The 12,304-nt window shown below is 42.4% G+C and overlaps 1 pseudogene; it reads left to right on the forward strand.

Moving 5' to 3' along the window:
* The window catches only part of LOC138319708 (protein cappuccino-like), an 85,763-nt pseudogene extending 73,459 nt beyond the window's left edge, over nt 1-12,304 (forward strand).

Genomic DNA, 12,304 nt, shown 5'->3' on the forward strand with positions numbered 1-12,304 from the left:
GTCATACAGACATAATTCTAGTTTTTGTTTGTTTTTAAATCATTGAAAATTAGTAAAATTTGATAGCTAGGTCATGCATTGACATTAAGTTTCAAATGAATATTTATTTTACCTCTATTTTCTTTTCTAATCACTAGTTAGTGGAGTGAGCAAAAAATATGTCCTGAGATATAAATGATGTTCAGTGATTTTACATGGAGATGAGTTTAAATGGAAATAAATTGTGCTAAAATTTCAACTTAAAATTGTATATGCCTTGTATAGTGACCTTAATTACTGAGGAATAATAATTACGGATGGTAGAAATACACATGGCCTGAGGATGTACACTGAAGTGTATAGAGATACTGTACCTATCAATGTTCATTAGTTATCTATACAGTACAACTGATGATGCACCACTGATTTTCCAATAGAGAAACTTGTTTCTGAATGGCTTGTCTTTCATTCTTTCCATTGTCCTGTCAGCTATGGTTCATCTATACACATTTTGAAATTCCTGATCATTCTTTTACAACCACCTGTGATTGCCTGTATTCTTTGTTTGGTCTTGCTGACTGGATACTGTTATGTTTAATGGGATTAGTTATGAACTGAAATGTTATTTGTTTTGATTATCGTAGATGTTGTTGTTGGGTGCAGTCTATGTACAGTATGTTCTGGCTGATAATATCAGTATCATAGGGAGCTAACTAAATTAACCTTCAATGCTGTCCACATTAATTAACAAAGTGATAACTGGATGTCACAGAGCTAACACACAGGCATTTCTCCAAGAAGGTCGGGTTTGATTCTTTCATCTCATCCGTGGCTAGTGCTTATCTCTCTAACTATACTGGTATTCTATGGCAACTTTAAAATTGCCCTTTGGGATCCCGTCACACTTTATCTCTTTGGGATTCCTTCATATTTCATTCCTTTGGGATCCCATTACACCTCATCCCTGTGGGTACCCTTCACTTCATCCCTTTGGGATCCCATCACTTCTCATCCCTTTGGGATCCCTTCATACACCTCGCCCCTTTGAAATCCTTTTACACACCTCATACTTTTGGGATCCCTTCACACTTCATCCCTGTGAGTATCCTTCACATCTCATCCTTGTGGGTACCCTTCACTTCATCCCTTTGGGTACCCTTCACACCTCAACCCTATCCCTTCACACACATTACCCCTTTAGGATCCTTTCACACATCTTACCCCTTTGGGATCCTTTCACACATATCACCCCTTTTGGATCCTTTCACAAATTTCACCCCTTTTGGTACCGTTCACGCACCTCGCCCCTTTGGGTACCCTTCACACCTCAACCCTATCCCTTCACACACCTCTCCCCTTTGGGATCCTTTAACACATCTCACTACTTTGGAATCCTTTCACACATCTCAACCCTTTTGGATCCTTTCACAAATCTCACCCCTTTCGGTACTGTTCACACCTCTTACACTGTGACCGGAGCCCTGGTCGGATTGGGCAGGTCACATTAGAATTGATGTTGTAGTAGATAGTTCGTCATGATATGGGGGAATTAGCGGGGCACAATTAACACATAGTATATGATACGAATGTTTATTTACAGATGAGAGGAATTATTACACATGATCCAATGATGATACACAATAGTCACAAATATATATATACAGTTGAAGTCGTTGGGGAAAGTCAAGTCACCATGATGAATTAGTCAATTAATGCTATGTATCCGTAATAAACTTCATATAAAATCCAGTAAGTAGAGGAAAAATCCAAATATAAGAATCTCTGACTCTATACTCCTAACTGAACTCTCCCACTAACTCACTAACTAACTGTTGTATCGCTCCTTAAATCAGAATCCTAAATCTACTCTAAATTCTAGTAACAGGTGGCAATTGCCTTTTTACTCAAAGTTCTCAAAATAGAGTGACATGTATTTCTCAAGGCAAAAATAGGTGAGAAACAATTAACATGTCTATAAATATAAGTGAAATGTTTGAGATAATTGAAGGCTTAATCCTTTCCTGTTTGTCCCAGGAAGTAATGGATTAACTCTGGCACCTTTAGCTAGGATATTCTTGACAATAGATAATTAATTACAGGTAAAAATGAAAATGACTTACATATGACAGAAGTGGTCTAGATAATGATTTTATATTAATTTCCAATAAAATATATGGACTAATTCAATAAAGAGAAAAGTATTATAAATTGTGCAAATTTAGTATTTGCACAGGTGAAATGCTTCCTATCCCTTCACACACATCACCCCTTTAGGATCCTTTCACACACCTCACCCCTTAAAGTCACTTTACATCTCATCCCTGTGGGTACCCTTCACACCTCATCCCTGTGGGTACCCTTCACACCTTATCACTGTCGGTACCCTTCACACATCTCACCCCTTTGGGTACCCTTCACGTAACTCAACCCTTTGGGTACCCTTCACGTAACTCAACCCTTTGGGTACCCTTCACGTAACTCATCCCTGTGGGTACTCTTCACAACACATCCCTGTGGGTACCCTTCACACCTCATCCCTGTGGGTACCCTTCACACCTCATCCCTGTGGGTACCCTTCACACCTCATCCCTGTGGGTACCCTTCACAACACAACCCTTTGGGTACCCTTCACACCTCATCCCTGTGGGTACCCTTCACAACACATCCCTGTGGGTACCCTTCACACCTCATCCCTGTGGGTACCCTTCACACATCTTACCCCTTTGGGTACCCTTCACACCTCATCCTTTTGGGTACCCTTCACACCTCATCCTTTCGGGTACCCTTCACACCTCATCCCTTTGGGTACCCTTCACACCTCATCCCTGTGGGTACCCTTCACACCTCATCCCTGTGGGTACCCTTCACACCTCATCCCTGTGGGTACCCTTCACACCTCATCCCTGTGGGTACCCTTCACACCTCATCCATGTGGGTACCTTACACACACCTCACCCTTTGAGTCCCTTCACAACACATCCCTGTGGGTACCCTTCACACCTCATCCCTGTGGGTACCCTTCACACATCTTACCCCTTTGGGTACCCTTCACACCTCATCCTTTTGGGTACCCTTCACACCTCATCCTTTCGGGTACCCTTCACACCTCATCCCTGTGGGTACCCTTCACACCTCATCCCTGTGGGTACCCTTCACACATCTTACCCCTTTGGGTACCCTTCACACATCTTACCCCTTTGGGTACCCTTCACACCTCATCCTTTTGGGTACCCTTCACACCTCATCCTTTCGGGTACCCTTCACACCTCATCCCTGTGGGTACCCTTCACACATCTTACCCCTTTGGGTACCCTTCACACCTCATCCCTGTGGGTACCCTTCACACATCTTACCCCTTTGGGTACCTCCCTTTGGGTACCCTTCACACCTCATCCCTTTGGGTACCCTTCACACATCTTACCCCTTTGGGTACCCTTCACACCTCATCCCTTTGGGTACCCTTCACGTAACTCATCCCTGTGGGTACCCTTCACAACACATCCCTGTGGGTACCCTTCACACCTCATCCCTGTGGGTACCCTTCACACATCTTACCCCTTTGGGTACCCTTCACACCTCATCCCTTTGGGTACCCTTCACACCTCATCCTTTCGGGTACCCTTCACACCTCATCCCTTCGGGTACCCTTCACACCTCATCCCTGTGGGTACCCTTCACACCTCATCCCTGTGGGTATCCTTCACACCTCATCCCTGTGGGTACCCTTCACACCTCATCCCTGTGGGTACCCTTCACACCTCATCCCTGTGGGTACCCTTCACACCTCATCCCTGTGGGTACTCTTCACAATACATCCCTGTGGGTACCCTTCACACCTCATCCCTGTGGGTACTCTTCACACCTCATCCCTGTGGGTACCCTTCACAATACATCCCTGTGGGTACCCTTCACACCTCATCCCTGTGGGATGGATCCTTCACACCTCACCCCTATTCCTTCACACACCTCACCCCTTTGGGTACCCTTCACACCTCATCCTTTTGGGTACCCCTCACACCTCATCCCTGTGGGTACCTTACACACATCTCACCCTTTGAGTCCCTTCACACCTCATCCCTGTGGGTACCCTTCATAACACAACCCTTTGGGTACCCTTCACACACCTCACCCCTTTGGGATGGATCCTTCACACCTCACCCCTATTCCTTCACACACTCACCCCTTTGGGTACCCTTCACACCTCATCCTTTTGGGTACCCCTCACACCTCATCCCTGTGGGTACCTTACACACACTTCACCCTTTGAGTCCCTTCATACCTCATCCCTGTGGGTACCCTTCACAACACATCCATGTTGGTACCCTTCACACCTCACCCCTATCCCTTCACACAACTCATCCCTGTTGGTACCCTTCACACGACTCATCCCTTTGGGTACCATTCACACCTGATCCATGTTGGTACCCTTCACACAACTCATCCATGTGGGTACCCTTCACACCTCACCCCTATCCCTTCACACATCTCACCCCTTTGGGTACCTTTCACAACTCATCCTTTTGGGTACCCTTCACACCTCATCCTTTTGGGTACCCTTCACACCTCATCCTTTTGGGTACCCTTCACACCTCATCCTTTCGGGTACCCTTCACACCTCATCCATGTGGGTACCCTTCACACCTCATCCATGTGGGTACCCTTCACACCTCATCCATGTGGGTACCCTTCACACCTCATCCATGTGGGCACCCTTCACATCTCATCCCTGTTGATGCCCTTCACACTTTATCCCTTTGGGATTCCTTCACACACCTCATCCCTTTGGGATTCATTTACTCACCTCATCCCTTTGGGATCCCTTTACACACCTCATCCATTTGGAATTCCTTCACACCTCATCCCTTTTTGATTCCTTGAAACACCTCATTCATTGCATCATTTCGACAATGTAAATGGACCGCTAAATTATGAGAATGTCAACTTTGCAAAACAAAACTGTTAAAAGTATTATCGATGTGTGCCACACAGTGTATATAAAATCATGCTAAATATCCCCAATGCTTTCTGAACAGTGCTTTCATATCACTGAAAATAAGTATCAAATTCACAAGAAAAGATACTCATGAGACCACAAGATACCTTCATAAAGGAAAATTTTCGCTATAAGCAATTTCAGAATTTGTTTTGTAAGAACAAAAGAAGGAATAAGCAGGAGACATTTTACTTTGTTTGTATTTTGTGGTTTTTCTTTCCAAACAGGTTGTACTGTAATAAACAAGTGTGACTATACAAAAAATCATCAGTGATTAATTAATATTGTTTTGTCCACAGAATCAAGGATGCCCAGAATAGGGTCAGGCAGTTGCAGGAGGGGAAAAAGGTAGCAATCTCCACACAGATCCGGACTCGCTCCAGGAAACCTGGAGGACTGGTACGTTAATACCTGTATACAATCAAACTGTCTGTAACGACCACCTTAAGGTCCTTTACAAAACTTATGAATTACATGACCCTGGGGTCTCCCATTTCCCCTTGGGGAGGGGGTAAAGTTTACTATAGTACTATAGGAAAAACACTTTATTTGGTCATTTGTAATAGGAAATAACCAATTGTTATCAAAATTATGAGTATGAGATGGTCATTGAATCCTTTAACAATTTTTCCATGCCCAACCCCCATGGCTCTAAGGGGTGGGGACCAAAAGGGGTCAAATAGGCTGAAACTTCAAAAATCTTGATGTGGTGAGTAAGTCTGTCTGGTCCTAATGAAGGGATGAAGGGACAGACACAGAGACTAAGAGTGGTATTTGCCCTCCTCAGCCTTACTGAGGGATGAGTAAGTCTGTCTGGTCCTAATGAAGGGATGAAGGGACAAACACAGGGACTAAGGGTGGTATCTGTACTTATCAGCCTTACTGAGGGATGAGTAAGTCTGTCTGGTTCTAATGAAGGGACAGACACAGGGACTAAGGGTGGTATCTGTACTCCTTAGCCTTACTGAGGGATGAGTAAGTCTGTCTGGTCCTAATGAAGGGACAGACACAGAGACTAAGAGTGGTATTTGCCCTCCTCAGCCTTACTGAGGAATGAGTAAGTCTGTCTGGTCCTAATGAAGGGATGAAGGGACAAACACAGGGACTAAGGGTGGTATCTGTACTTATCAGCCTTACTGAGGGATGAGTAAGTCTGTCTGGTTCTAATGAAGGGACAGACACAGGGACTAAGGGTGGTATCTGTACTTATCAGCCTTACTGAGAGATGAGTAAGTCTGTCTGGTTCTAATGAAGGGACAGACACAGGGACTAAGAGTGGTATCTGTACTCCTCAGCCTTTCTGAGGGATGATTAAGTCTGTCTGGTCCTAATGAAGGGACAAACACAGGGACTAAGGGTGGTATCTGTACTTATCAGCCTTACTGAGGGATGAGTAAGTCTGTCTGGTCCTAATGAAGGGATGAAGGGACAAACACAGGGACTAAGGGTGGTATCTGTACTTATCAGCCTTACTGAGGGATGAGTAAGTCTGTCTGGTTCTAATGAAGGGACAAACACAGGGACTAAGGGTGGTATCTGTACTTATCAGCCTTACTGAGGGATAAGTAAGTCTGTCTGGTCCTAATGAAGGGACAGACATAGGGACTAAGGGTGGTATCTGTACTTATCAGCCTTACTGAGGGATGAGTAAGTCTGTCTGGTTCTAACGAAGGGACAGACACAGGGACTAAGGGTGGTATCTTTACTCCTCAGCCTTACTGAGGGATGAGTAAGTCTGTCTGGTTCTAACGAAGGGACAGACACAGGGACTAAGGGTGGTATCTGTACTCCTTAGCCTTACCGAGGGATGAGTAAGTCTGTCTGGTCCTAATGAAGGGACAGACACAGGGACTAAGAGTGGTATGTGTACTCCTTAGCCTTACTGAGGGATGAGTAAGTCTGTCTGGTCCTAATGAAGGGACAGACACAGGGACTAAGAGTGGTATGTGTACTCCTTAGCCTTACTGAGGGATGAGTAAGTCTGTCTGGTCCTAATGAAGGGACAGACACAGGGACTAAGAGTGGTATCTGTACTCCTTAGCCTTACTGAGGGATGAGTAAGTCTGTCTGGTCCTAATGAAGGGACAGACATAGGGACTAAGAGTGGTATCTTTACTCCTCAGCCTTACTGAGGGATGAGTAAGTCTGTCTGGTCCTAATGAAGGGATGAAGGGACAGACACAGGGACTAAGGGTGGTATCTGTACTTATCAGCCTTACTGAGGGATGAGTAAGTCTGTCTGGTCCTAATGAAGGGACAGACACAGGGACTAAGGGTGGTATCTGTACTCCTTAGCCTTACTGAGGGATGAGTAAGTCTGTCTGGTCCTAATGAAGGGACAGACACAGGGACTAAAGGTGGAATCTGTACTTATCAGCCTTACTGAGGGATGAATAAGTCTGTCTGGTCCTAATGAAGGGACAGACACTGGGACTAAGAGTGGTATCTGTACTCCTCAGCCTTTCTGAGGGATGAATAAGTCTGTCTGGTCCTAATGAAGGGACAGACACAGGGACTAAGGGATCTGTACTCCAAAGCCTTACAGAGGGATGAGTAAGTCTGTCTGGTCCTAATGAAGGGACAGACATAGGGACTAAGGGTGGTATCTGTATTTATCAGCCTTACTGAAGGATGAGTAAGTCTGTCTGGTCCTAATGATGGGACAGACACAGGGACTAAGAGTGGTATCTGTACTTATCAGCCTTACTGAGGGATGAGTAAGTCTGTCTGGTCCTAATGAAGGGACAGACACAGGGATTAAGAGTGGTATGTGTACTCCTCAGCCTTACTGAGGGATGAGTAAGTATGTTTTGTCCTAATGAAGGGACAGACACAGGGACTAAGGATAGTATCTGTCCTCCTCAGTCTTACTGAGGGATGAGTAAGTCTGTCTGGTCCTAATGAAGGGACAGACACAGGGACTAGGAGTGGTATCTGTACTCCTCAGCCTTACTGAGGGATGAGTAAGTCTGCCTGGTCCATCATCAGTCTGGCTCCAGCCATATCATTCCACACCTTTCATTTCTACTGAATCAGACGCTGGCACTTGTTTGAGCTAGTGTAAGAGTAATGACCAGATTAATTGGGCATTATCTTAACTTTGGAGTCGGAGAATTTTACATTTTTTGTACATGTTTAACAAAACCAACTTCTATTTCCATCTGATCTAAAAGAAACCCCTCTATATATTAATGCTTTTGCCTGATAACCTTTCTTTTTGGTTTTCTCAAGTCTTGTACTTTTACCTTGCATGGAAAACTTCAAATAGAATTAAAACTTCATAAAATCGCTGTAATAGAGGCCGATCTATCTATAGCCTAGTTTATATACTGGTGGTTGGTGCCGAAGTTCTGATTGCGCTCCTGCCACCACTGGTAAGAAGTTTTGGAAAGTTTTCGCCTGTATAATTATACCCCTCTTGACATTTATTGCAGCCTAAGTGTTTAATGTCTCAGCATGTTTGAATTTTAGATTAAACTATTAACATTATAGCTATCGTTTTTAAATGGAAGCGTTTATCAGAGCCCCACTTGCAGTAAGTACTGTTGTCTGCTTCCAGACTCACTACTCTGGTGCCTCCAACAGATATTGGTATAATATTACTGTCGTTTTTCTAGCATGCCCACTACTGTTTTTACACTGGTTGTTACAGTGAGACAGTAGTAGATCAGATTATTTAATCTTCCCCAGCTAACACCCACCTGTCATCAAGATTAATGCCTTATTAACTTTGGTAAAAAAGAGCTGTTTGTGTTTTCTATTTATCATAATGGGGAGCCATTCTGGTTTTGTTCTATCTATAAGTATTGTCTACACATAGTCTAGGTCGGTCACAACAATCGGCTCGCAATGACGGCAAACAATATAAGTGCTTTTCCATTCTTTGAGAGTAGGTTTTATCTAGAAGATTGATGATAGGAAGAGGAAATCATATCAAATGTTAGAAAACAGGATGTTTGAAACTACTATGAATCAATGCTGCTATTTTTTTAGCTCACCTGGTCCAAAGGACCGAGGTGAGCTTATGGGATACCGCAGCGTCCGGCGTCCGGCGTCTGTCGTCCGGCGTCCGGCGTCAATTTGGCTATTTCCATATAAACGACTTCTTCTCTGAAACCAAGCATGGGATAGCACCCATAATGCATTGGGAGCATTCTTATAGGGTGGGGATTCAAAATTGTACAAATGATGGGGCTGACCTCCCGGGGGCCTGAGGGGCGGGGTCAAAAGGGGCCAATTTGGCTTTTTCCATATAAATGACTTCTTCTCTGAAACCAAGCATGGTATAGCACCCATAATACAATGGTAGCATCCTCATAGGGTGGGGATTCAAAATTGTGCAAATGATAGGACTGACCCCCGGGGGCCTGAGGGTTGGGGTCAAAAAGGGTCAATTTGGCTATTTCCATATAAATGACTTCTTCTCTGTAACTAAGCATGGTATACCACCCATAATGCAATGGTAGCATCCTTATAGGGTGGGGATTCCAAATTGTGCAAATGATAGGGCTGACCCCTGGGGGCCTGAGGGGCGGGGTCAAAAGTGGTAAATTTCCATATAAATGACTTTTTCTCTGCAACTTAAGATAGGATTACGCTCATAATGCAATGGTTACGTCCTTATAGGGTTTGGATTCAAAATTTTGCAAATGATGGGGCTGACCCCCCCGGGAGCCTGAAGGGTGGGGTCAAAAGGGGTAAATTTAGCTATTTCCATATAAACGACTTCTTCTCTGCAACTAAGAATAGAAGAGCACTTATAATGCAATGGTAGCATCCTTATAGGGTTGGGATTTGAAATTGTACAAATGATAGGGCTGACCCCCTGGGCCTTAGACGGCAATAGATGCGAGATCAAAAAGGTCAATTAGGCTACTACTTTCATATAAATTACTTTGTCTCTGAACTATGTATTGGATAGCATATTTGTATGTTATCAATAGCATCATTGTATGGTTGTGATTCAAAATTAAACTTTGGGAGTCAATTTTGCTTATTTTTCTAATTGTCAGAGTCTTGTGATAATTACTAACAAAAAACCAGGTGAGCGATACAGGCCCTCTGGGCCTCTTGTTTCTGATTTGTTTCCATTCAGAATTATTTAATATGATAACAACATTATCCAAGGCTAAATGTAATAGTCCAGAGAAAAGTTTCAATAAATATATGCTGACATTTTCGGTTTGAAAGTGGTATGTGTATGAAATTAACTAAAAAAATGCTTCCAAACAGATTGATTAAATTTGAATGTATAATTGTAAAGTTCTTGTATATAATTATAAAAGGAGGATTGATACCAAGTAAACAACAGAAACACTGCTGAGTAGGAGAGACCGTGGGGGGTACCTGTCAGTGTTTGTCCTATAATATACCTACTTGACCACTTTACCTTAAGTGTACTAATGTGCACCCTGTGTCCTATTTACAGGGTGGCCAATGTAAATAACTCTGAAGACAAGTTTTATAATTTTACCTGAGCCAAACAGCTTGTTATCGATATGTTAGGAGATATAGGAGCTAATGAGTTGGATGTTAATGTCTGTGTTAGTCGGTGTAGTGTGTAGGGATACCTGTCATACCGACTTGTCTGCGGGGCTGATACACCACCAGCTTGTACCCACTTCTCTCCTAGGTTGACTTGGTGGCCCGATACCCCCGCCAATCGCGCCTTTGATGTAGCCCCACCGAAGGAACCACTACATACCTCCACGCAGCTAGGCCCTTTGATTACCATAGATACATTTAAACACATATGGCAACACTGAACTATTCCTGCTGTTTCTAATCAGGTCTCTACAAGTATTTTATTGCCAATATTTCTCCAATTTTTCTGCCATTATTTCCTAAAACTAATCTTTAAGATTACTTTGTGATGAAATGGGAATACTAAATTATGTTTTCATCAGTATAGATATGCTAAAAATTAATGCTTAAGTTTTTGTAATTTGATTTTTGTGACATGAATGATAATTAATTTGGTTAAATTAGTGTGAAATGCAGGATTATGCCCATAAGAATATTTCTTCTCATCTCTAGTTGAAACCTTTTAAAAAAAGTATATTTACAAATCTCTATATAATTGATGTAAACCATTTCATTTAGAAGTTAAAGAATAGGGAATTATACCAGACTTAACGGTTTGAAATGGTAACATGGTTTGTTCCTTTGGTTAAACCATATTGAGCTGTTGCTGATAATGATTGTAATTAAAGACAACTGTCGTCCCACAAAATGAATTCTTGCACACACATTTACGTAAAACAGGGATTAATTCATATGATGTTATAGTACATTTTAACCTGCTGTAATACACATCACATAATAACGATATTATCACCAATCCAACAGATTTCTATATAACCTAGTGGATAATGAGCCCCCAATACCAGCTGAGGACCATAGTTGGAAATTCAGTCTGTCTATGAACTTGATACGTTGGTCAATTCCATATAAGGTGACTCTGTCCTGTTATTGACCTTTGACCTACACAGTATGGATGTACCACACTTTTATTCTCCTTACCCAGTCACTTTCAGTGATAAAATGTGGGACTTCATACTTTGTAGATGGATAACCCTCATGGACGGTTCCACTATTTGCAATTCCAGTGGTTTTGTACCACAGAAAAGTAGATCCTTGTGTTAATTAAGACAATAAGTAAAGTATGTTGTGATTTGAATAAGCATCTTTATCAACCACCATTATTATGCCTAAACCACACCTGTACAACATAGACATCAATACTCTAAATATCCAAAGAATATATGAAGCTATAAATAATATAACTTATGAGACTCACAATGAATATTCTAAATTGTCCAACTAATTATATATATTAAAACCTTGCTAGAACATTGAAAGATTCCTGGAACTACTACCACCAAATACTATTTTGAGAGTACATGGTTATTGTTTACAGTTCTATGTCCGTTCTGGACTATTAACGCGACAAATTTTATTTGTAAAGATTACATACAATTGGTTATTAATTAGAGATGTTTTATTTATGTTACAGAAAGACCGACTTGCCAGTAAGGGAATGCTTTAGACAACTTCAAAATGAAAAGTAAAATTGGTGCACTGGAAATACATCTACAGCAACATACTATATCTGTCTCCACATGTGGCGCCAAAGTGTGTGGTGCAACAATAGCGTGTTCTGCCTGAGGAAAATAAGTTAGTGACTGTGATTGGAGTGCTAAAGGCAGCGTTTTTGTGCCGTGGTCAGCTGTCTCAGTTAGGCCGTGGTGTCTTCCAAGTTAATCCACATTGTGCCAGTATTCCTGTGTCTGTTTGGAGGTATATACCTTTATTATAAAGGATTCATACTCT

This window comes from Argopecten irradians, chromosome 3 (genome assembly GCF_041381155.1).
Source record: "Argopecten irradians isolate NY chromosome 3, Ai_NY, whole genome shotgun sequence".
Lineage (NCBI taxonomy): Eukaryota > Metazoa > Mollusca > Bivalvia > Pectinida > Pectinidae > Argopecten > Argopecten irradians.